A 26537-nucleotide genomic window follows, 5' to 3' on the forward strand; every position below is an offset into this window, starting at 1 on the left:
TGTCAGTCGGTGGAACCTGTCTCATGTAAGCATACGTGTAAGGTCGGTCCGGGCCGCTTCATCCCACAATGCCGCCGAAACAAGATAAGACTAGTAGCGGCAAGAAGAATTGGCAACATCTACGCCCACAACTTCTTTGTGTTCTACTCGTGCATAGAAACTACGCATAAACCTGGCTCATGATGCCACTGTTGGGGAACGTAGCAGAAATTCAAAATTCTCTACGCATCACCAAGATCAATCTATGGAGTAACCTAGCAACGAGGGGAAGGGGAGTGCATCTACATACCCTTGTAGATCGCGAGCGGAAGCGTTCAAGAGAACGGGGCTGATGGAGTCGTACTCGTCGTGATCCAAATCACCGATGATCCTAGCGCCGAACGGACAACACCTCCGCGTTCAACACACGTACGGAGCAGCGACGTCTCCTCCTTCTTGATCCAACAAGAGGGGAGGAGAGGTTGATGGAGATCCAGCAGCACGACAGCGTGGTGGTGGAAGTAGCGGGATCCCGGCAGGGCTTCGCCAAGCGCAAGCGGGGAGGAAGAGGTGTCACGGGAGGGAGAGGGAGGCGCCAGGGGCTAGGATGTTGCTACCCTCCCTCCCCCCACTATATTTAGGGCCAAGGGAGAGGGGGGGCGCAGCCTTGGCCCTTCCTCCAAGGAAGGGTGCGGCCAGGGAGGAGTCCTTCCTCCCCAAGGCACCTCGGAGATGCCTTCCCCCTTTAGGACTCTCCGTTTTTCTTATCTCTTGGCGCATGGGCCTCTTGGGGATGGTGCCCTTGGCCCATATAGGCCAAGGCGCACCCCCTACAGCCCATGTGGCCCCCCCGGGGCTGGTGGACCCCCTTGGTGGACCCCGGACCCCTCTCGGCACTCCCGGTACAATACCGATAAAGTGCGAAACTTTTCCGGCGACCAAAACAAGACTTCCCATATATAAATCTTTACCTCTGGACCATTTCGGAACTCCTCGTGACGTCCGGGATCTCATCCGGGACTCCGAACAACTTTCGGGTTACCGCATACTAATATCTCTACAACCCTAGCGTCACCGAACCTTAAGTGTGTAGACCCTACGGGTTCGGGAGACACGCAGACATGACCGAGACGACTCTCCGGTCAATAACCAACAGCGGGATCTGGATACCCATGTTGGCTCCCACATGCTCCTCGATGATCTCATCGGATGAACCACGATGTTGAGGATTCAATCAATCCCGTATACAATTCCCTTTGTCTATCGGTATGGTACTTGCCCGAGATTCGATCGTCGGTATCCCGATACCTTGTTCAATCTCGTTACCAGCAAGTCTCTTTACTCATTCCGTAACTCACATCATCCCGTGATCAACTCATTGGTCACATTGTGCACATTATGATGATGTCCTACCGAGTGGGCCCAGAGATACCTCTCCGTTTACACGGAGTGACAAATCCCAGTCTCGATTCGTGCCAACCCAACAGACACTTTCGGAGATACCTGTAGTGCACCTTTATAGCCACCCAGTTACGTTGTGACGTTTGGTACACCCAAAGCATTCCTACGGTATCCGGGAGTTGCACAATCTCATGGTCTAAGGAACTGATACTTGACATTAGAAAAGCTCTAAGCAAACGAACTACACGATCTGTGCTAGGCTTAGGATTGGGTCTTGTCCATCACATCATTCTCCTAATGATGTGATCCCGTTATCAACGACATCCAATGTCCATGGTCAGGAAACCGTAACCATCTATTGATCAACGAGCTAGTCAACTAGAGGCTTACTAGGGACATGGTGTTGTCTATGTATCCACACATGTATCTGAGTTTCCTATCAATACAATTCTAGCATGGATAATAAACGATTATCATGAACAAGGAAATATAATAATAACCTATTTATTATTGCCTCTAGGGCATATTTCCAACACCGGGCGGCAGAGGCTCAACTTGACGCGGAGCGCGTGGATGCCGCTGCCATCGAGGCCCTCCTGCAGGCGGAACCGGACGTCCTGGACTTGAACCTGGTAGTGGAGGCTCAACTCGACGCGGAGTGCGCGAATGTCGCTGCCATCGAGGCCCTCCTGCAGGCGGAACCAGACATCCTGGACATGAACCGGGCGGTGCTCTCGTCTGTGCAGAGCGCCCGCACGCTCTGCGTGAATGAATAGCTGGAGGCCGAGGACAACGACGGTGCGGAGACACACGTCGGCAGCTACGGCTGGTTCGCGCCGGCAGCCAAAGACGACGAGGCTGTCTCGTTCCGCGAGCAGTGATAGTTTTTCTTTATGTTGTTGTTTTTAGGGATCTTTTTCTGTGTAAAAACATATATTTATTCAATTCGCCTGACTTTCATCATTTGGGTCAGTCGACCATTTCAGGCGGTTGGATGAATATCCTACGTCTCCTAACCCTTCTTCCTCACCTCTTCTTCTTCCCCAACAGACCACCGCACGGGCTGCACGGATCTTCCCCAACGTGCGGTTGGACAAACATACTGTATGAACAAAAATTATGTGTCAGCGGTAGGATGACTGAGTTTGGTTTGATCACATGCGGTAGCACGTGTCAGTGAGGGTGCGTTCCCTTGGTTGGGTTTGCGGTGTGCAGGAGCGACTGTGTGAGGGTGTGGTGCGACCGTGACAGCCGTGCGCAAGTGTACCTCCTTTTCATTTTGAAAACCTTAGGCAAGCTTGGCAAAAATGTGTGGCAAAGTATGGCAATGCAAGGCCTAGACCCAAACAGGATACAAGTATGTAGGTAGGAGTACTAGTGTTAAAAAAGAAAGGTGGGGTTTTCCTTTGCAGGATTAATCGATACAAATCCTCATTTGACGTGTCAATTAATGTGTATTTTTTCTCCAACGCCCAAAGAGCTAACCATCTCACTCCTCGTCGCTTGATTAATGCAGCACCATGCAAACCAACCTTCTCACTTCCGCATGCATGCAAGGGTATATTATTGTCCTGGGTTCCTAGTACAAGGCAAACCCCATTAATTTTGCCTCGATTAGTGTAGTGGCCTTCTGCAAATTGTAATTTTGATATACCGGCCTTGTGTACAAAAAAATGGAGGTAGTAACTATTTGACTTCCTTCCCCATTGCGGTGACGTCGACGATATCTCAAACGTTGTGGTTTGGCAAAGTGCGTTTGATGGAGAACATCATTGAGGGAGACCACGGTAAGTCATTCGCAAATGCCGTCTGCAAGCCGAGACAACCGCCTTATTTGCATCCAGAAAGTCCGTTGAACCAAAGGACGCATAAATGTACTAGTAATACACAATAGCGTCGTCCATCCAGCTTAGTGCGGTGAGGTGGTTTCTCGAAGAAGACGGTGGAGAGGCGGAGTCAGCGAAGAGTCAAATGATGGTTGCTTCGTCCGTGATTTGTGATTTGATGCCTCACTACTTTGTGATTTGTGATAGAAGGGACAGGGGAGTAGACTCTGTGCTCCAGACTGTACATGCGTCCAAGCACGGGAGAAAGAGGAGAGACGTTGCATTTTTCTATTCCTTCAATCAATCAATTAGGGAGCTTCGGTTCCATCAATTTGTCTTTGGCAGCACCGTCCACAATGGTTCCCATCGATGCCAAAAGCTATTTTCACATTTGGCTACACATTGTGGATGCCCTTAACCGTACCACTTGGTTTTGCTCCTGTGTGCTATCTATACAAATCTCAATTATATTGATCTAAAAAATTATACTATCAAGATTAGTAAAAAGGAGGTGATTTTGCCACGCGGATGGCGGGGGAGGTTTCTTATTTTTAGAGGACGTTGGCCTGGTGGTTTGCTAACATGCGGTCCCACTTGTCAGTGCTTTACCAAGCCGATCCGCGTCGCACATGAGGCAGAACAACGGCAGAAGCATCACGTGGTTAACTTGAAGAAGATGAGGGAGAAGCAGATTCAGCAACGAGTGAAATGATGGTTGCTTCGTCCCTCGAACTTCTTTTTTTAGCATTATTACATCGTCCCTCCAACTTAACTGCGGGAAAGGTGCAGCTTTGTGATTTGACGCCTCATTGCTCATTACTACACCGGCGCCATGACTAGGGTGCTTCATCCCTGCTGCTGTGCACTGTATTTCAGTATGGCACGTGGACCCGGTAGCTTGATGTCCCACATGTCGGCGAAAGGGACTAGAATATTTATGAAAGCGAGCGCTCCACTCTTACGACGGAGGAGTACACGACACGGCGGCCCAGTGAACTATTACTTGTACTGTAGTACTACTATAGTTTTGCTGTTTTGAACGATCCATCGATACAAACCCGATTAAACAGGAAAGGGCGGGATTTTTCCCGCGCGGTAGATGATACTGGCCATACATTTCAAAGGCAATTTTAATGTATGCAAACTGAATAATTAAGTAACAATATGAGATCTAGTAAAACTAAAAACACATATGATTTATTGTGTTAGAGTGTAGTAGTAGTGTTGTATTGCATAGTTATTAGATGTAACATGCGAGAACGTGTAGAGATGTAGTTTTGGAGGGCCTACGGAGAGAAAAGCGTAATACAGTCACCGGACTTCAGAATACGCTCATTACGGTTACTATATACGTGTTGCGGTGATTATACGGTCACTTGCTCACCGTTCAGCATCGGATTGCCACTACAAGAAATATGTCAACTAGTGACCTTCTGTCAGTGACCCTGGAAGAATTGGTCATAGATCTATGACCATTTCAGACCAATTGGTCAAAAGCTGTTCGGGGGGCTCCAAACCCTAAACTATAACGACCATTTTGGTCAGAAAGGTCGTAATTTCCTTACACGAAATGGTCATAAAGCAGATAGCACTGGTCCGCTGCCTTATTTCTACCTGATCACGACCAATATAGATGGTCATAACCTTGTAAATTGTGGTGGGTTGCTATGACTAGGCGCCACCTCATCAGTTTTGCCTATGTGTCATGTCCATGTGGCATTTTTTGCCCCAGGTTGTGAAGCAACCTATATTTCTGTCATTCCCAAAATTCCCAAAAAAATCTCATAAATTCTTTGGGTCATATCTTCGTCAAATATGTAAAAAACCTTCCTTGCCTAGTTCAAAAATATTCATTTTCCTATTCTGTTCAGAACAACACTTTGTGAAGGAAGTACCACTTTGGCATGTCCAAATAGTATCCATTTTCTACAGTGCTTCCTATGCCCAAATAACCATCCTCCACCAAATGCCAGCTCAACCATTCATTATTTTGAGCCCAGCTTCAACATTCGTATTTATGTCTAGTGTGGTACTTTGCAAAGCAAGTACCACCTAGGCTCGTCCTTTTGAACTGAAAATTTGTGAAGACGGTCTTCTTAGTAACTGATCATCCTCAGCCAAAACTCACACCCATTAGCCATGTACATTTCCCATACCGCTAATCAAACACTTGGCTGCTAATTCATGTTTGAGCATCGATCGGTCTCCTCGTGAGAATCTTTTGTTGTAATTTTCTTCCTAGCACCTACCTGGGGAGTGCCCAACCCACTAGACATGCCTAGGCCGCCCAAAACACATGGCAACGCCACGGTCACGCGGTGACCATGCAGCGGGCATGCGAGTTTATGCGCTCTAGAGTTGGGGCCCTCGGCCACTGCCCAAACCTTGACGTATCGCCACCAAACCATGTATTTATGGTTAAATAGGTACTTATGTAACTATAAATGATTTTTGAAAAAAATAAATAACAAACTATGAGGCAGCTGCAGTTCAAATTTGACCCGCTCCCAACTTAATCGGCGGAAATTTATCTTTTTCACGAGAGGTGGATCAAAACTTTTTACACCCAACCATTTTGTCAATTGTGCATTAAATATGTCCTAGTATTTTAGAAAATTGATTTGGTCCAATTTTGCAACAATTATTTGGGAGGTCCTTCACAAAAAAAACCTCCTTTTGGGCACTCGAAAAATGGAAAATGTTTTTTCGTCCAAAGAAAATGAGAACTTCCTTAGGCAACGTTGTTTGCCATTCTAATATGCACCCTTGTGCACAATATGAGATCATTTGAACAAACTATGCCATGAATGTGGCCACAAGATTGATCATTTGGCTTGAAACCCATTGATCTCCACACGTGGTAGCTCGTTTCTGAGAACACTTTTTTAAAATAATTGCCGTATTACAAGATTGTTATTTTTTCTGGGAACTTGGCCACATATAATGACACAATGCGAAGGTTTCCCAATTTTTTAATTTTTTTTAAAAATTTTTATGCCCGTTTCAAAATGTGGTCGAAACGGCGGGAATGGCCGTTCCTAACTAGTGGTTGAATCTTGGAAAACTTTTGATGTTTCTCTCATTAAATAGATATTTATGTACCTAGAAATGATTTTTGGAAAAAATAAAGAGCAAACTATGAGGCAGCCGCAGTTCAAATTTGACCCGCTTCCACCTGAATCGACGGAAATTTGTCTTTTTCACGAGAGGTGGATCAAAACTTTTTACACCCAACCATTTGGTCAATTGTGCATCAAATATGTCCTAGTATTTTAGAAAATTGATTTGGTACAATTTTGCAACAATTATTTGGGAGGTCCTTCACAAAAAAACCTCCTTTTGGGCACTCGAAAAATGGAAAATGAATTTTCTATGCAAAGAAAATGAAAACTCCCTTAGGAAACATTGTTTGAAATTCCAAGATGCACCCTTGTGCACAGTATGAGATCATTTGAACAAACTATGCCATGAATGTGGCCATAAGATTGATCATTTGGCTTGAAAGCCATGAATTTTCACACATGATAGCTCGTTTCTGAGAACACTTTTTTAAAATAATTGCCGTATTACAAGTTTGTTATTTTTCCTGGGAACTTGGCCACATATAATGACACAATGCGAAGGTTTCCCATTTTTTTTGATTTTTTTGAATTTTTTATGCCCGTTTCAAAATGCGGTCAAAAAGGCGGGAATGACCGTTCCTAACTAGTGGTTGAATCTTGGAAAACTTTTGATGTTTCTCTGATTAAATAGATACTTATGTACCTAGAAATGATTTTTGGAAAAAAATAAAGAGCAAACTATGAGGCAGCCGCAGTTCAAATTTGACCCGCTTCCTTCTGAATCGGCGGAAATTTGTCTTTTTCACGAGAGGTGGATCAAAACTTTTGACACCCAACCATTTGGTCAATTGTGCATTAAATATGGCCTAGTATTTTATAAAAATGATTTGGTCCAATTTTGCAACAATTATTTGGTAGGTACTTCACAAAAAAAACTCATTTCGGGCACTCGGAAAATGGTAAATGATTTTTTCGTCCAAAGAAAATGAGAAATCCCTTAGGCAACATTGTTTTCCATTCCAATATGCACCCTTGTGCACAATATGAGATCATTTGAACAAACTATGTCATGAATGTGGCCATAAGATTGATCATTTGGGTTGAAAGCCATGAATCTTCACACACGTTAACTCATTTCTGAGAACACTTTTTTAAAAGAATTGCCGTATCACAAGTTTATTATTTTTCTGGTAACTTTGTCACATATAATGACACAATGCGAAGTTTTTCCAATTTTTTGATTTTTTTTGAATTTTTATGCCCGTTTCAAAATGCAGTCAAAACGGCGGGCATGACCGTTCCTAGCTAGTGGTTGAATCTTGAATTTTTTTGGTGTTTCTCTGATTAAATAGATACTTATGTACCTACAAATGATTTTTGGAAAAAATATAGAGCAAACTATGAGGCAGTTGCAGTTCAGATTTTAGCCGCTTCCTATTGAATCGGTGGAAATTTGTCTTTTTTACTAGAGGTGGACCAAATCTTTTAACAACCAAGCATTTGGTCAATTGTGCGTAAAATATAGCCTAATATTTTAGAAAAATGATTTGGTACCAATTTTGCAACAAATATATGGCAGGTTCTTCACAAAAAAACGATTATTGGCACTCCAAAAATTGAAAAATGATTTTTTGTGCAAACAAAATGAAAACCCCTCAAATCAATATTGTTTGTCGTCCCAAGATACGCAAATGCGCAAAATATTGGGCCATTTGAAAAATTTATATAAACGGGTAATATGTTGAATGTTTATCCAGTAGAAGAGGGTACAAAATATAAGAAAACAGAAGAAAAAAACAAAATTACACTAGCTGAATTATGATTGGTGCAATCTGTTGTGGCATGGATCAGTGACATGGCAAACTTCCATCCATCCATCCATTCATGCAGCCCACCGCAGTAAACATCCGTCCATCGATCCATTCATCCAGCCTTTCTCCCTCTTGCGCGAACCCTAGAGCTCCGCTCCTACGCATCCACAGCCGCCGCCTTCAACCATCTCCCTCCCTCAGATCTCGATCCGCCGCCGCCACCAACCCCACCCCCACCGCCACCACCAACCCCACCCCCACCGCCACCGTCGACGACCCTCACCGTAGACAAGGTCGAGGCTGACCCAAGATCGAGCCCATGCCCAGATTCACGAGTGGAGCCCCGCGAAGCTGCCCGCAAACTGCTCCTCTTCCCCACCCCCGATTCCTCTCCAGTCTCCGCCGCCGCCGCCGATCCCCACCCCCACCGGCGACCTCGTCTCCCCGTCTCCGGCCCCATCCCCACCTCCGGCCGACCTCCCTCCTCATCTCGTCCATCCACCCATGGAAACCCCCTTTTCCACGGATCCACCCACCCATCCACGCCCACCCATGGATAGATGGATGGGGCGCACCAGTTCCGGCGACGGCGGCGCCGGATCCGCACCCACCTGCGTGATGGAGGCCGGCCGCATCGGGATCCACCGCCTGCTCTCGGTCTTGTGCGGCACACCGGACCACACCGGAGATTGCTACTGCGGTGGCCGTCGACGACGGCGCATCTCCGGCGGGACCTAGATGCCCAAGGTATGTACGCCGTCCTTGCCAAGTCTTCCATCTCCTCTCATGTACGGCGGGACCTAGACTGATTACATTCATGTCAGGCATGCATCCGTGGTTGGTGACCTCGCGTGCCGCCATTGCCGGAGGCTGGCTGGATGGACGGGCGTCCGCGGTGCCGGTGTTTTGCAGCCTTACATCTCAGGTGTGGTTTCTTCCTGCTGTCGTCCGGTACTCGTCCCTTGCTGTTCTAAATTTTCGTGAGGCTTGTGTTTGACATCTCTCGTCGGTGCTGTTTCCATCGCAGGGAAGACGCTTGCTAAAATGTGTGCATGCCAAGATTCCTGTGGTTCCAGACTGATTGGTGAGATTACATTCGTACTGAAGTGTTACGCAAATGTTATCTGCTATGCTAACTGAACATACAGAGCCGATTCCAAGTAAATAAAATCGTTTTGCTATGGTTCCTACTGCCTTCAGAATTTCGAAACGTGTCCTACACAGGATAGCCGTTTGGGATCTCTAGGGACACCGCGATTGAGGAATTGACCCGTGCAACCGTTCCCTCGGCTCCGTCGTAGATAGATGGTCGTACTCTACAGTACCAAAATTTTGCCGATAGGCACAAGGTTGTGTAGCAACCATCAAGATCAAGTGTCTCATTAATTTGTTGATGGGTGCAAGGTTGTATAAACCATCGACATCAAGCATCTCATTAATTTGTCGCTCGGTACAAGGTTGCGCATACTTACCAGGAACCATCAACATCAAAGTATCTAATGAGGATACAATTTAAGCCTGGCGATAGCATGACCCATTGTGATGTTTTGTCCCCTACTGCTTGTACCATTTGTTCAGTATGCATATGTCCACATATCCCAGGCTGCTATAGAACCACTGCTTATCCTTTATTCTCTTCTCTAGGCTCAGGTTCCATGAAAATACTCCTCTGTAATCGGCATGTAACATCATAAGCTTGCCTTTTCCACATGGCTGACAGCTATGTCATGTTTATCAGTAAAGAGGAGTCTGGTTATTTGTATGTTAGCATAGCAGATAACCAGACTGATTAGTGAGACTAAAATGTGTGCATCCTCTCGTTTGTTGTTACACAAGAAGATGATGATGGAAGAGACATTACTTACATTTGTACTGAAGTGTTACAGTATGCATGTTTTGCTTAGTTGAAAAATCTGAGATATCGTACTGAAGAGCATGCGAATGATGTTCACTCTGTTATGCTTCTAAAGCATCTGAATGATGTTCAATGTTGTTTAAATGATGTTCATCTGCTATGGTTTGCTTCAGCTCGTGCGGATGGGAGGTGGATGCCCGCACGGATCCGGTGTCTCCGACCTCGGCATCCACAAGGAGGAGCGGCGACAATTACATACCCAACCATGGGGCAGCAGCAATTCATGGTTGAGCCTCCCTCTACCTCTCTCACATTCCCTGATTTTGCTGCTGCTCTAAATTCACTTTCACTTGATTGAATCTAGTGCTACTGCTGTCAGTCCCTAGTCCCTAGTGCTACTACTCTAAATTCACTTGCATGTTTGACTAAATTCACTTGGCATTGCACTGCTTGCCAAATTGAGTTGCTTTCTTGCTGCCACAAAAAGTCAGTACTCCCTAGTGTTGAACCAGTATTTACATGCTTGCAAATATTGGTCTGAATCTGCGATGCTCCCTAAAGTTGACTAAATCTCATGGAGTAGATTTCATTTTACCAATTGGTCTGAATCTATTTATACGCTTTACTGAATCGGCGGAAATTTCATTTTATACGCTTTACCAATTGGTCTGAATCTATTTATACGCTTTTCTGACAGTTTTGGGCAGCGAGCTTCTGACTGAAAAACGAGTTCGTTATGCTCATAATTTCAAGTTGACCTCTACATATGAGTTGTAAAGGATGTTCTAAGGTTTCCGTAGAGTACTTATTTGCTTCGTTTGGATGTACGGTTTGAGAGCAGCCGTCTATTTTAGTTTGCTGTCCAGAAATATAGTACAGTTTTTCTGTGTAAACATAGTTAGCACCTCTGTTTTTGAAGTAGTTCCTTACTTACCTCAGTTTTTGAAGTAGTTCCTTACCTCTGTGTAAACTGAATTTGGTTCAGCTAAAAAACTGCACTACCTGACAGTTTTGGACAGCGAGCTTCTAACTGAAAAACGAGTTCGTTATGCTCATAATTTCAAGTTAGCCTCTACGTATGAGTTGTAAAGCATGTTCTAAGGTTTCCGTAGAGTACTTATTTGCTTTGTTTGGATGTACGGTTTGAGAGCAGCCGTCTATTTAGTTTGCTGTCCAGAAATATAGTATAGTTTTTAAAAGCAACCAATTCATGATAAGACTTGGTGAGGCTGATGCACATAGCTACTTTCAGTACCTTGTTAACAGTGTTGAGGACAAGCTAAATCCTGTATCAGGGTCCTGTTCTTGTAGACATTATGTAAAGCTAAAATTCTTCCGTGTCTTGCTCTTTTGTTGGTGCCACTATACATGTTAGATTGCTAGATGTACTTGTTTCCATCTCAAATTACTTGGGTGTCATTCATATGTACATAAGATAATTGTATTGCAAAAAGATCTTTTATATATATTCTGTTGGCTAACTTTCCATCTCAAATCACTTGTTTCTATCTCATGTGCCTTTAGTTTTTATTTTAAAAGTATTCGTGTAAGATTTCTTATATCAGTGACATACTTTTTGTTCTCTTTTGAATGCCCAGATGTTTTGCATCAGCCTGTCATTGCTAAGGAAGAAGCAGTACTTGAAGAAGCAGACTACATGTTTTCTTGTTGTGAAGCACTAGATAGTTCTATTTATTCTTTCCTGTTCTAGAGTATTTCAGCAGCTGAATGCTTGAATACGTAATGTTGTAGGTTGCTTGGATCTGTATAAAATACGGATGTGATGGAAATTTGTAGAATGTGAGTTTTGAGATATTTATGTAATATTCAGCTAATTGGTGGTGATTCATATTGTTATTCAAATTGGTTTGAAAATGTTTGTTAAATGGGTTGGAGTTGGACCTTAAAAGAGGCCGAGGATCAAATTATATTGGACAAATATTTTGGGTAAAAAATGAATAGAAAATAAGTGAATGTGGAAAGGCCAAGGCCCAGGAAAGAAAAAGCTTGAAAAACATTGGGCTGGAGTTATTTGGTTAAACATAATTTGGCAGAAAAAAAAGATAAAAAGGCTGAAATGTTGGGCCTGGCCCATGTGGCTGACTAAAATTAATAGGAAAAAAATATAAAAAAGCTGAATTGTTGGGCTTGGCCCATGTAAAACACCGAACTGGACCGGGCTGATTCTTATCCACGTCAGCTTGCCATGCTGGATCCTACGTGGTCTGGGGAGGCTGCTAGTGACCAAAATTTTGGTCGAAGAACCAACGACCTTTTATAGAAGGTCATTAATTTCAGTTTACGACTGCCAGCTTTTGACCTTATGTTTTTGGTCACAAAAATGTCGCAAATGAAAAACTATGACCTTTCAGCGACCAATAGTGAGGGTGACAAGTTGACATATTTCTTGTAGTGTGCACTCTGTTAACCGGCCAAATAGTCTGCGTGGCACTATGTTGACTAGTTAAATTGACTACGTTCCTTGTGGGCCCCACCTGCAAGTTCGCATAGGAGAGGGGTCAGATAAACACAAATTTACGCAGGCGCGACAACACTCCAACCCGTGCGCGGGAACCACCTGGTTGTGTATGTGTTTGTCAGGACCTGATGTGTGCGCATGCATGTGTAGGTTGAGCACTTGAGCGTGAGAGTGTGTGTTGGTCGTGTGGTGTGTGCATGCATGCGTGCGTGTGCGCGTGTGAGTGTTGCGTGCGTGCGTGGCTGCGTGTGTATGTGTGAGTGTTGCGTGCGTGCGTGGCTGCATGTGTTTGTGTGAGTGTTGCGTGCATGCAGTTCGTGTGCATGCGTGCGTGTGTGTATAATCACCACACCAGCTCATGTGTGTTAAAACAGACGGCTCAGCATACCAATACAAGGCCACCTTGTCCGCTGTGCCCGCGGTCATGACTTCGAACCACCGTCCAATATTTTTTTGTCGTTTGTTTTCATTCTTACTAGAAGATGCTTGTGCGTTGCACGTAACATCAAGATGCATTTGTATGAGTAGTTTATCTTGTGAGAGAAAAGGATGAACGAGGGAAGGCCTTATTTGCAAATGTGGAGAGGTGTGTGTACCTTTTTACAAAATTGCCATAGTTTCCTTCCTATCCGTCAGATATAAATTGGACGGCCTATATTGCAGGATGGCAGGTACACCATCATCACCAACTCTGTTTTTTATAAGAGTGTAGAGTAGATACACGCTGACAGGTGGGCCCAATGGTAGTGAGACAATGTGATGCAACACTAGAGGTGCCACGTGGAGCGTTTAACTGGTCAACTAGTCGTGTCTTGAGCAAATACAGAGCTGTACGGTGAGCCTCTGACTGTATAATAACCACAAAACGTAAATGGTGACCATAGTGAGTGGATTCTGAAGTCCAATGTACGTATCATGCTTTCGCTTCAAATACAATGATCGTCATTGTATATATCGCGAGAGAAAGATGAAACATGTGTGAATGTGCCGGGGGCGTACTTTTAGAGGACCTGGAGATAGTTTGTGTGAGTACGTTAAAGGGGCGTAGAGGGGGTGTATGCGATGGAGAGAGAGATGCTCTTCGTTTCTCTATTATGACTAACTTTATATATAGTATAAAAATATAAAAATTCACAGTGTGGAATAAATATCATTGTGGGCACCATGCAATGCAAATTAACATTCATACTCCTCTAAAAGGAATGTTGTATGTGAAATAAACGTTAAGAGAGTGCTTTTTAGATCAATGGGGTACGTGATGTAACATGTGTGAATGTGTAGTTGATGTATTTGGCAGTGCCAAGAGAGGGATGTGTGTGTATTACGTATTCGAGAGAGGCATGGATAGAGGGGCCGCCGGGAGGGGGGGCGTGGGAGAGATAGCACGAGAAATGAGAGAGGTCGAGAGAGAGAGACAGAGACGAATATGATGTGACGGCGAGAGATGCCCTTGAGTGTGTATATGCAAGGGGGGAGGGGATAGAGGCACGAGGAGAATTTTTTGTGTGTGGTGTCTGTGTTGGTATGTGTGGGTGTGAGAAGATAACGAGACCTGGGGGCAGAGGGTGTGTCACCGCGTGAGGTCTGGTGGGCCGAGGTGAGGCCCTTGGTTCGGTTCCGTCCTGCGCCACATTGGTCGGCCCGTGACGCATTTAGGGAGACCCATGGATGACTAGTCGTACAAGACAAAGATAGTAGAATCGTGAAGGACTCTGTGTCCACTGACAAAGCCCGCTAGGATTTGTAACCCTAGGTCCTCGGACTAAGGTAACCCCTTATCTCTGATACCACTATTCATCCAACCTAACTTTAAGGGGCATCCTACAGAATGCTCTGCTAGAATCATACTCATCGATTAGGAAGAGAGCTGTGAGACAATGCGTGAGAGACATGCCTAAAGATAATGTGCGTACGGGAGACACGTAGGCGGGTCTATGTATATACAAAGGGTCGATGGGGATTGTGCGTGTGTATGCTTGTGAGAGGAAGAGTGCTTGTGATAAAGGTTAGTGAAAACAGTCGTAAATGGTTACGAGAGGGAGGGAGGGTTATATCGAGAGCATGTCTGCAAGAAAGACACCTCGGGAGAGAGTGTGTGAGCATGTGTGAGAGACCACCGATGGATAGTGAAACTACACGTAAAAGACTGATGTACACCTTGATTAAAAGTATAAATTGTATCCAAATATTAGGATGGGATCATGATATTTGCAATTCGCGTAAGGAACGGTCATTGATCCATCAGACGTCTAGATTCTATCGAATTTGAGCATGTCTATGTTATTATTCGACATAATTGATCCTCATAGTTAGTATTTCGAACTCCAGACAATGCATCGCTTTAGCAATCGAATATAAACGTGAGTATAGTTCATGTTGTGTGTCTAAAGCACATTATACATACAAAAGTTACACAACGAACATTATAAATAGCTAGCTATGAACTAGCATACATTTGATTTCAACTTAAGGTGGTTTAAAAATTCGAATTCAACATGAAGTCCATTCAATTATTTGAATTCGATATCATGGCATTTGTAAATCATACCTAAATTATGGGGGCACCAATCTTTGCTCTGCTTTTGTACATAATCGCATATATTGTTGTGTACAAAATAGATTCAAATTTACCTCCTCCATTCCAAAATAATCGTAGTTATAGGATTTTCAAGTGTCAAAATTTCAAAAATAAGCGCATAATTTAATGAGGTTTTCAAACATACAACGTCAAATTTAACATTGTCTATTTAGGTCAATCCTCAAAGTTCAAGAGTACTCTAAACGTGAATGCTTCTGTTTCAAAATTTCGAACGAAGCACCAAAAGAGCCTCTACTTGCCCGAAACCGTGTGCGACCAATGTTTGGTAGAAGGAACCGACCCGACGTCCAAAAGTCTAAACCGGGGTAGGTTTGTAGCTTCATCTAGACGCCACACAACCGGCTCCGAAAAAACATTCATACACAATGGCCGCCTAAGCACACATGCGTGCGGCCGAAATCACTCCCGCTCACTATTTGGGACACCTGGGATTACCATCCTACCCCCGACCCGCAGTAGGTCCGAAATTTAAGAGGGGGGCAAAGTTTGTACGTTCCCCAAATTTCAAACAAGAACGTCCCAGTTCAAAAAAACCAAAAACAAGCGCGTCCCAGACCGAAACATGGTTCTCCTTAGCTCCCCCACCCCCGCCCCCCGTTCGATTCCCCATTCGTACTCCATGGGCACCAAAACTACCCCTCCACCAGCCGCGAAACCACGACGTCCTCCGTCTGCCACCCCATCCCACCCATCAACCATCGCCCTCCTCCATCACGCCGGAGCCGATACCCCGACGTCGTCGCCCACCGCAACCTCAATCGCAATGCCCTCCACGACTAGTAGTTGAAGCCGAGAACGAGCTGTCCGTACCCGAGCCAGTTCCACCACGCCGTCCTGCGCCTCATCGCTGCCCCTCTAACTTCGCCACCATCCACCGCACCTGAGCTGTTCCCACTACACCGTCCTTCCTCGCCTCAGAACTACTTCCCTCCGCCGACAAACGGCCACCGTAACACAATCAACAATTTGGCCATGGGTTCGTCCAAGGCTCGACCCTCCTCCAAAACATCGGTTTCCCAAGTAAAACCAAGAAAATCACCGCGACATCCGGAGGACCCAGCACTGGCAACCGGAAATGGTACTACTCTTCCCTTATTCGTGCAAATCTTATGTGTCTGCTTGCACGATATTCATCCTACAAAAGACACTAGTTGACCGCTTCTTCTTGATACTAGATGTTCCTAGTAACTAGCGATGCACAAGGTTTCTTCTCATATACTATTTCACCTTAGCTAGAGGTCCGTCGCCCCCTGGATTTCAATTCCTGGTCAGTTGATTCCCAATTAAAGGAAGCATTCCCCGGCGTAACAGGCGCTAGTACGCCTATTACGCCGGGGAAGCAGGGCCTCGGTGTTTATCTTAGGGGTGTGTGGGGCCTAGAGCTGCTGGCGCCCGATCTGGAGGTCGGCCGGGATTAAAGGGATGGCCGGGGGGGTGCTCCCAAGCATGGCGGTCGGGTGAGGTCGAGGGGAGGGCGGGGCGGTGGAGGCAGGGGTCTGGGCCGGTGGTCGCTGGCGGTTCGACAAAGATCGTCAACAGTGACTGGCGGGAGGTAGACGAAGGCCATCTGCCCGTTCCTTATAGATCGGACGGTTCATAAAAAATCGATTGACCTATTTATTTTCAGTCGACTGTTATTTTGATAGGACCACATGTGGTTGTGTGTTGGAGGAGTACCTGCATTTCCCAGCCATCCCTGTGCTCATATATTAGAAAATCATACCGAGTAGAATCTAATTTTGTTTGCCATGCTATCATATGTCTCTTGTCATTTATTTTTTAGCCACCTGCTATCTGCTACTTTTACAGTGCACTAGTTCTGCACACACTTCACCCATACTCTCACTATTGTGTTTTTATGCAAGGGTATTTCAGACTCTGCGTTGACAGAAGCAGAAAAGAAAATAGAGAAGTCACTCCTACTTGCTTCGGGCTTACGCAAGATACGTTTCAGCGCTATAAAGGGTGCAGTGTCAGCAGATGGAGACGGTAAACGTAGCTCTGGAGTTGATGATCTCGCTCGCCATGAACCACTATCCCAGGTGCTTGCTTTAACTTCGCAGTGTCATATGTGGTTGCATGTTGCATATGGTGTCTAGCTTGTATTTGAAAGGCAGAAGTCGGTCCTTATTAAGATAAGGAAAGATATTTTTTACATGAACCACCATCATGGGAGCACCAGAAGACAAATAGCTAGTCAGGGCACTGGCCGAGCGAGTGACAAGCCCAGCACAGACAGGCATCACATGGAAGCCAACTATAAAGCCACGATGGTGGCGAAGCAACCCACCTCCCACCGGGCTCTCAGGTCCTAGCTGATCATGCTCACCACTCCAACCGAATGTCTAGCTTGTATTGCTTCCAATTTGGTTAAATTGCATCTGCTTAGCTTACACATTATACCTTTCAATATGACATGCCTTCCTGTTTTTGGTACATACTAGTACATCTGTCTATTAACCATGTTCTTACATCAAACTAATGTTCTTGTGTATCCCTCATCAATCACTTATGATGAGGCAGTCACGCCAGTGGACTATTGTGAGTAAAGATCCTCATTTAAAGAATGAAGCGTCAGCCTCCCCACATGATTCTCAAGAAACAGCAAGGCTAGATGAAGATAGTGAACATAGCTCTGTAGTTGATTACCGCATTTCCCATACACGAGCATCACAGGTGCTTGCTCTAACTTGGCAGCGTGATATGTGGTTGCATGTTGCATATGGTGTCTAGATTGTAATTCTTCCAATCTAGTTAAATTGCATGTGCTATTCTGCTTAGTTTATACATTATACCTGTTAATGTGACATGCCTTCCTGTTTTTAGTACATAGTACATCTGTCTATTAAGCATTTACATAAAACTATTATTTTTTTGTATCCCGCATCAATCAATATGATGAGACACCTTTAGTATATGTAGTGCGATATTAGTTGCATCATTCATATGATTTATAGCATGCGCTGCTTCTAATTTGTTGAAATGCCATTTATGATGGGACGCTTTTAACTTGGAAGAGTCATATTGGTTGCATCTTTCATGTGGTGTCTAGCTTGCATTGCTTCTTATTTGTTGAAATGGTTTCTGCTTAGTTTACACAAACAGTTGTGAATATGCCATGTCGTCCTGTTTTTCGTACATATTCCATCCTGGTATCATGTGTTTGCCTTACATCAAAGTAGTGATTGTCAGTATCATGCACGAATGAGTTCTAAAGAGTGAATTTTATTGCTTTTTCTTGTCGGTTTTACTTGAGAATTCAAAATCAATAAAGCGGAAGGAAGTCAGCAAGGCAGCGGATAAAGGTGCTCCTTCCAAACGGAGGGCCTCTATAGATTCTACTCCTCCACCCCCCCAAGATGATTTGCAAGACAACACATGCATAGACACTCGACGTAGCTGTGTTGATGATGAGCACGTCTCCCCTAGTGCACCGTCACAGGTGCCCCCTCTAACTTGGCACTGTTATATGTGGTTGCATGTTATGTATGATGTCTAGCGTGTATTCCTTCTAATTTTGTTGAATTCCATCTACTTACTTTATACATTATACTTGTGAATAAGACACATGTTCCTGTTTCTAGAACATACAATATCTATCTATCACACCATGTTCTTACATCAAAGTACTACTGTTGTGTAACATGCAACAATCACTTATCATAACACACGTTTGACTTGGGAGTGTGATATAGGTTACATCTCACACTATTTTCTAGCTTGTAATACTTCTAATTTGTTGAAATAGCACTTATGACGAGACAATTTTAACATGGTAGAGTGATATTCGTTGCATATTTTTTTGACTAGGAACTGTAGGGGAAACGCCCACAGCATATCAAAACTTTATTGATAAAGAGAGAGCAAGTACAAGTATTATGGGGGATTACAAGAGGTAATCAAAATAAACTAAGGGAAGAAGGAGAAGAAACAAGTTAAAATTACAGAATATTGGCCTCAAGGTGGCAGAAATGAGATCCATCTAAGGAGATCATCCTTATATGCAGCTTTCACTCTATATTGCATTAAGCTAATATCATGGATGAATGCACTTCTCCATTTATTGAATCCAGCTCTCTCATGCCTGAAGACCTTAGCATTCCTGAGAATCCAGATATTCCAGCAAGCAATAAACACCACTTCAGTGAAGAAGGGTATCCTAAAACTCCTGCTAGCATTAATAACCAAATCAGCCATGGAGTCACCAGATGACCAATCAATTGCAGATAGTTCCAAACTCTGACACTAAAATTGCAATTAAAGAACAGATGATCTCTTGTTTCCCTAGTCTGCAAAGGACAAAGGACACAATTTACTCCATCCTCCAAATGCCAATGCCTCCTTTCCACCATGTCCTTGGTGTTCAACCTGTCCATAATAAGCATCCAAGCGAATACTTTGATTTTCATTGTACAGGAGGACTTCCAGATCCAAGCTGTCAAAGGGTTGAAGGATTCTGATGCAAAAGTATGTGAGTAAAACAACTTTGGTGAGTATCCCTTGGCCGTGCCATTCCAAAACCAAATATCCTTGGACCCAGGTGCTCTATTATGGCCGCCCAACAGAGACTGGAGAGTGGTCAGGTCATCAAAAGCCTGGCTGGACAAAGGAAGGTGGAAGTGCTGGAACATGTCCTGAGAGTCCAAGAACTCTTTAACAGTGATCCAGGGGTCCTTAACATAGGAAAAGAGCCTGGGAAATCTGAATTGAAGGCTAGACACCTGATCATCAAGCTGCCAGTTGTCTGACCACATGAGGGCAGTGTCCCCTTCATTAATCTGAACCCAAGCACACTCCCTAAAGTTTTGCATGACCTTGCATATATCCTTCCACCAGAAAGAGCCACAATCAAAAGTTCCTTGGGGTACTCTGCCATGATAGTAGGAATCCCAAATTAAAGACACCAATGGGAGATCCATTTTATTACGAAAGTTATTTGCATGTTTGAGCAGAAGTGCAACATTCTGAACACCAAGATTAAGAATACCAAGGCCTCCCTTGTTTTTTGGCCTGCAAATAAGGTCCCAAGCAGCAAGTGAAGGGGCAGGCTCACCCCTATTCTTCCTCCAGAGGCACTGTCTCTGGATTCTCTCCAATTGCTTTAGAATTCCAGCAGGAACAGCCAAACTGCAAAGGAAAAAAATGGGCATAGAAGACAAGGCAGAGTTTAGAAACTGCAGTCTTTCCCCCTGATTTAAAAAAGAGGAGCTAGCTGTCATTCTCCTCTCCATGCAGTCCACCAATGGCATAAAATCCACCATTTTAGGCCTTGTAGTTCCCACTGGTAACCCAAGGTAGGTAAATGGCATTTTCCCAATCTGGCATCCAAATGCAGCAGCTAATTCAGTCATGACAGCAGTGTCCACATTGATGGGAATAATAAAGGATTTGTGGTAGTTCACATCAAGACCAGTGGACACAGAGAAGACCTTGAGCATGTCCTTCAGAGCTAAAAGTTGGTCCTTGTCAGTAGGCAAGATAATGAAAGTGTCATCAGCATACTGAATCACAGGGTAATCCTGGTCATGGCAAGGTATAGGTAGATGAAGAATGCCCCTTCTGAACATGTCATTGATTACAGTCTGCAGGAGATCAGCAGCTAGGACAAAAAGGAGGGGAGAGACTGGATCACCCTGTCTGACACCCTTTTTACATCTGAACTTCCTACCAGGAACTCCATTAAGCAGAACAGATGAGGTACCTATGGACAAAAGTTGCTTCATCCAAAGAATCCACTTCTCATTAAAGCCCTTATATCTCAATATTTGCACTATTGCCTCATGCTCAAGGGAATCAAAAGCCTTCTCAAAATCCAACTTTAGAATCACAATTGGTCTCTTGGACTGGTGGCACTGGTGTAAATACTCAAAAGTCCACCCAATACAATCCTGAATTGTTCTGCTTTTTATGAAACCATACTGGTCCTTGTGAACACACTGCATAATCACCTCTTGAAACCTATTGGCTGCCATCTTAGATAGGAACTTAAGACCCATTCCTGTTAAAGAGATAGGTCTGAAGTCACCCACCTCTTCAGGTGAGGGATTCTTAGGCACCAGAGTTATATATGAGTCATTGATATTTTCCAGATGAGCAGTACCATCGAAGAAAGCCTGGGCCAGTTCATAAAAATCCTGAGAAATTATGTGCCAGCACCTTTTGAAGAAGAGACCATTAAAACCATCTGGACCTGGAGCTTTATCAACTGGCATATGCTTGACAATCTTGTCCATTTCCTCCTTCTCAAAAGGCTTAGTGAGAATATCTAAACCCTCAACTGGTTCAATGAGGGAAGAAAGTTCAAAACCCATGTTAATTCCCCTGGAAGAACCCATTCTGTTTTTAAAACAGTTCCATATAATACCCTCCATTTGTGAGTGATCAGTCACCAAAGTACCATCAGACAATTTTAAGCTAGCAATATAATTCCTTATATGCCTCTTAGTAGCCATAGCATGAAAGAACTTGGTGTTCTCACCACCCACTTTTATGTATCTGATAGTACATCTTTTCTTCCAATAAAGACATTGAAGGTGGAGCAATTTCTCTACATGGTTTTTAACCACTTTCCTGAAATTGGATTCATGTCTGTAAAGTGGTCTATATTCCTCAAGCTCATCCAAAAGCAGAACAACATTATTGCATTTACATACTAGAATTTTCAGTTTGGAAATGTTCTTCTGCCATCTCTTGAGACACATTCTCAGGGACTTAAATTTGTCAGCTATCCTAGCAGTAATATGCCCCTTTCTGGATTGTTTCTGCCATGAAGAATCAACACAATCCATAAAACCCTCCAACTCCAGCCAATAATTCTCAAACCTAAAAAGATTAGACTTGGGAATAGAAGTTTTGATTGTAACCACACAAGGCACATGGTCAGATGTAGTTCTAGCTAGAGGTAGCACCTCAGTCATGGGATAGTCAGATATCCAATCAACAGAAGTGAAGAACCAGTCTAGCTGCTCAAGCAGTGGAGTATCCTGCATATTGGACCAAGTGTAAGATTTTCCTTTGATGGGCAATTCCAAAAGACCTAAGTGCCCAATAATCTCATTAAAGATGAACATGTCATTCAAATCACCACCAGGTAGGTTTCTGTTATCCAAAGAACGCAAGAAATTAAAATCCCCCAGTAGCAGCCAATTTTCATCCACAGGAATATTCAGGTGATACATCCAGGTTACAAAATTATCCCTAGCTTCCCCCTGACAAGGACCATAAACAACCACAAGTGTCCACCTCTCATTGTTTTGCCTAGAAACAAACTCAATCACCACTGCAAATTGTTGGACTTGCAATAAAGTCCCATAAAAAATGGATGAGTTCCAAACAACTAGAATTCCACCAGAGGCCCCCAAAGAAGGAGAGAAAGCAAAGCTGTCAAATCTCTTGGGGCAAAAGCTTTTAATTGTTCTGGAATCGAATGAAGCACATTTAGTTTCTTGTAGACAAGCAATAGCACATTGACTTTCATCTATCTTTTGTCTAACAGCTCTTTGCCTAGTCTCAGAGTTTAAACCCCTGACATTCCAACACAGGACATTCCAGCTTCTACATTGAGTATTCATAAATAAAGATCATAAACAAGTCCCCAAACCACATGACACACAATGTCATATGCTCAAAAAGCACATAAAGGTCCGAACCAACATTATTACATAGCCAAGGATCAGAAAATGAAAACCAAACGTAGAAAGCAAATTTATGGGCTTGCAAAACCCAGCATATGAAAAGCACACTATTCATTAAAGGCATGATTTGTGGCAGCAGCAGGGTCCACCATAAGTGTATCCTCAGTGAGCAGTGTTGCATCAATCTCCAGCTCCTTTCCAATAGCTTGCAGATGACTTATGGGAGTAGGTGGAGGAACATCTCCATGTGCAGGGTCATCAGGCATCTCTGCAGAAAGGGGCTTGGCCTTGGGCTTCTTCTTCTTGGGCTGCAGAACCAGCTCATGGAAAGTGGGCTTAAACCCATCACGCTGGGCCGAACTTCTGGTACATCTTCGAACAGAGGTTTCAACGAGAGGCGTTGGCGCCAGAGTTTTGCGAGGCCTCCTCGTTTGTACACGCGTAGGGGGAGAAGGGACAACATTAGGCGTAGCCCTCTCAGCATCATCCACAAATAAAGCTCTAGCCACAGGTCGAGCAGGTTCCGGCTCCTTCCACATCAACAGAGGAAGATCATCTTGCTGAAAAGCAAAATCCCAGTTTCTCTTTGTCAAAGTGACCGGCGATAGAGGTTTAGGCAGCAGTGGTTTTGGCACCTCAAACACAACTGGTGCATTTAGCATGTTTTCAAACGATCGCCTCCAGATCATTTCAGGGGGCAGAGGGGGACCAAAGGGGACCTTAATCGCAGGTTGATCCAAAGCTTGAACGTCAATGACAGGAGGTTGATAGACCACAATTGCCTAGTTACTAGCATCCTCCAGGTCCGGTGCAATCTCCATAAGATCATTTTGGTTCACAGGTTGAGCCCCATCAATAAGAATGATAGGTGCAGGGGACACCTATTGCTGCACATCAGAGCATGGTTGAGCAGAACTTGGTTGAGCAGAGGCATTCAACACCATGGATTCTTGATCCTCAACAGCAGGTTCCGCAGCAGGCTCATCCCAGTTTCCCCAATTGTCCTCATGCACCTCATTATGTGCAGGTTCAGGCGGAGGTGGCGGCACATCGTTCCACCCCAGAGCTGGGAATGGAGGCAGAAAAAAGGTGACATCTCCGGGAAGGGCACACCAGGCAGGGGATGAGGATTGCCATTGATGGGCATCCAGTCTTCATCTTGGGGCATCTGTTCAGCAAAATTGGCCCCAAGAATATACAGAGGCACCGTCCAAGACACCCTGGCACCACCCCACGCTGCATAATCCATGAACACCACATCTCTGGGCACCAGAATATCTTTTGGAAAGGACGCAAAGACTAAAGTACGCACAAGGTATGGATCCTGACTAATCCAATGATGAAATTTCCCAAAGGTGTTGACCGCTGCCCGAATACCTTCTTCATTGCGAAGATCAAGCGAAATCCCCAAAAACATGAGCAGTCCCTGACGGAAACCCTGAACACCTCTAAAAGATTCGCCCTCATCGTGCTTCATAAAACGAACAAAACGATCATTGCCAAGAGGTTGGGGTGGCATCTAAAGGAGCGAGAATCTGACTGCAGCATCCCGAAGCTCAAAAAGACCCACCGATCTAATCCAAGGTAGAGCAGACCTCACCAAAAACCCATGAGCTTGCAGCCATTGAACAACTTCCTCTCTAGCAACACCAATCTGATCGGGAGGAGGGATGGGCATTACCTCAGCTAACATGAACTCCTCATGGCGGCGCACAATTGGGATATGTGGTGTCACAAAGGTCTGAGGCAAACGAGCATCACCGCCGTCCACAATGTGATGGCCCGCCGGCACATACAGCAAGGGGTCGAGGGGGAAGTTGGCCATCGGAGAGGCACAACCCGGGCTGGAAGCAGACGACGAGGACTCCGGCGGAGGAGGGGTCTCAGGCGGCGCAGTCGAAGGTGTTTTGGGACCAGGACTGATGGAACAGGGCGAAGGAGTTAATGTGGAAGTGCAAGAGGAGTCCAAGTTTGGTAAAAGCTGTGGGTACATCATAATCAATTGAAACCTCTTCCGAAATAGTGGATACATCACTAAATAAAGTCATGACCTCTCCAAATCCACTTTCATAAATATTATAAGATTCAACATCCTCCAAAATAGTGGGATCATTACTTCCTAAAGTTGACACTCTTCCAAACCCACCTTCATCAATATAATCATCATAGGTAGAAGGCATGCTATCATCATTATAAATTTGTATATCAAAACTTGGGAGACTAAAAATATCATCTTCATTAAACGTAGCATCCCCAAGCTTGGAACAAACATTAATTGCAGCAAGTATATTCTCAAAAACATCATCTTCATCAAACATAGCATCCCCAAGCTTGGGACTTTTCATATCATAAGCATAATCACTCTCATCATTAATAGTATGGATAGCACCAATAGTATAGCATTTATCATATTCATACAAGCAAGTGCCAAAAAGATTTTCAAGATCATAAGAAGTATCATTATCTTCCCAATCATAATCATCACAACAAGCAATAGGCATAACGAGATCATCATCAAGTGCATCATCTTCCACAATTATTTTTGATTCATTTTCATGAGGCACAACAATAATGGGAGCAACATTATTTGGGAGAGATATCTTTTTACCTCTCTTCCTTTTCCTTTTCTTCTTCTTCACCACATCATGTGTGGGTTCAATCCTCTTTTTGGAGCTCCTTATTAATGAGATTGGTTGAATAGAAGGCTCCTCCTCGTTACCTGATTCATCATAAGAAATAATAGGAGGATATTGGGAAGTCTCTTCCCTTTCATTAGTATTCTCTTCATCTTCTATTTGTTTTCTTTTCTTTATGTAATTGGCAATATAAGGATTTTCAATGCAATTCACCGCATAATACATATAAATCTTCTCTAGATCAAAATCAAGAAATCTATCAAGATTAAACTTTGGAATACCCTCAGTTATACGTTTCATTTCCTCATACCCCAAAAGAAGACTAAGATCTTTATGATGCTCAAGGGTAATCAAATTATCACAATTTTTGGACACGATTCGGTCATGAAACAATTTGCATTGGAGATTTAAATGACCATGTTCATTGCAAAGTTCACAAGGATCACGAAAAATATTAAATTTTTCAGCACAAACATCAAGACTTTCTTGCAACAATTTAGTTTCTAAGTACTTATGCCTCTTGCAATATCTATCTTCCCTATTTGGTGTGTACTTGCAAACCCAATGCACTCCACAAAAATTGACATGTTTATAGGAGACATTTTCATCATAACTAGTGCAATCATCATTAGTACTATGGATATTCAAGGAGTTCATACTAACAACATTGCAATCATGCTCATCATTCAAAGATTTAGTGCCAAACATTTTAATGCATTCTTCTTCTAACACTTTGGCACAATTTTCCTTTCCATCATACTCACGAAAGATATTAAAAAGATGAAGCATATGAGACAAACTCAATTCCATTTTTGGTAGTTTTCTTTTATAAACTAAACTAGAGCTAAAACAAGAAACAAAAAGATTCGATTGCAAGATCTAAAGATATACCTTCAAGCACTCACCTCCCCAGCAATGGCGCCAGAAAAGAGCTTAGTTGACGGGGTGTGAGTGCCGCTTACCTAGCCTCCCAGGCAACGGCGCCAGAAAAGAGCTTGATGTCTACTACACAACCTTCTTCTTGTAGACGTTGTTGGGCCTCCAAGTGCAGAGGTTTGTAGGACAGTAGCAAATTTCCCTCAAGTGGATGACCTAAGGTTTATCAATCTGTGGGAGGCGTAGGATGAAGATGGTCTCTCTCAAGCAACCCTGCAACCAAATAACAAAGAGTCTCTTGTGTCCCCAACACACCCAATACAATGGTAAATTGTATAGGTGCACTAGTTCGGCGAAGAGATGGTGATACAAGTGCATA

The 26537-nt window shown here is 43.9% G+C and overlaps 1 long non-coding RNA gene across 1 annotated transcript; it reads left to right on the plus strand.

Moving 5' to 3' along the window:
• The first annotated feature begins 8161 nt into the window (after window positions 1-8161).
• LOC109756358 (uncharacterized) lies at window positions 8162-11809 on the plus strand. Its single transcript, XR_002231223.4, has 5 exons — window positions 8162-8826; window positions 8904-9004; window positions 9107-9163; window positions 10108-10220; window positions 11533-11809. It is a non-coding gene; the product is annotated as an uncharacterized lncRNA (long non-coding RNA).
• The last annotated feature ends 14728 nt before the right edge of the window (window positions 11810-26537 follow it).

This window comes from Aegilops tauschii, chromosome 7 (assembly GCF_002575655.3).
Source record: "Aegilops tauschii subsp. strangulata cultivar AL8/78 chromosome 7, Aet v6.0, whole genome shotgun sequence".
In the NCBI taxonomy this organism is placed as follows: Eukaryota; Viridiplantae; Streptophyta; class Magnoliopsida; order Poales; family Poaceae; genus Aegilops; species Aegilops tauschii.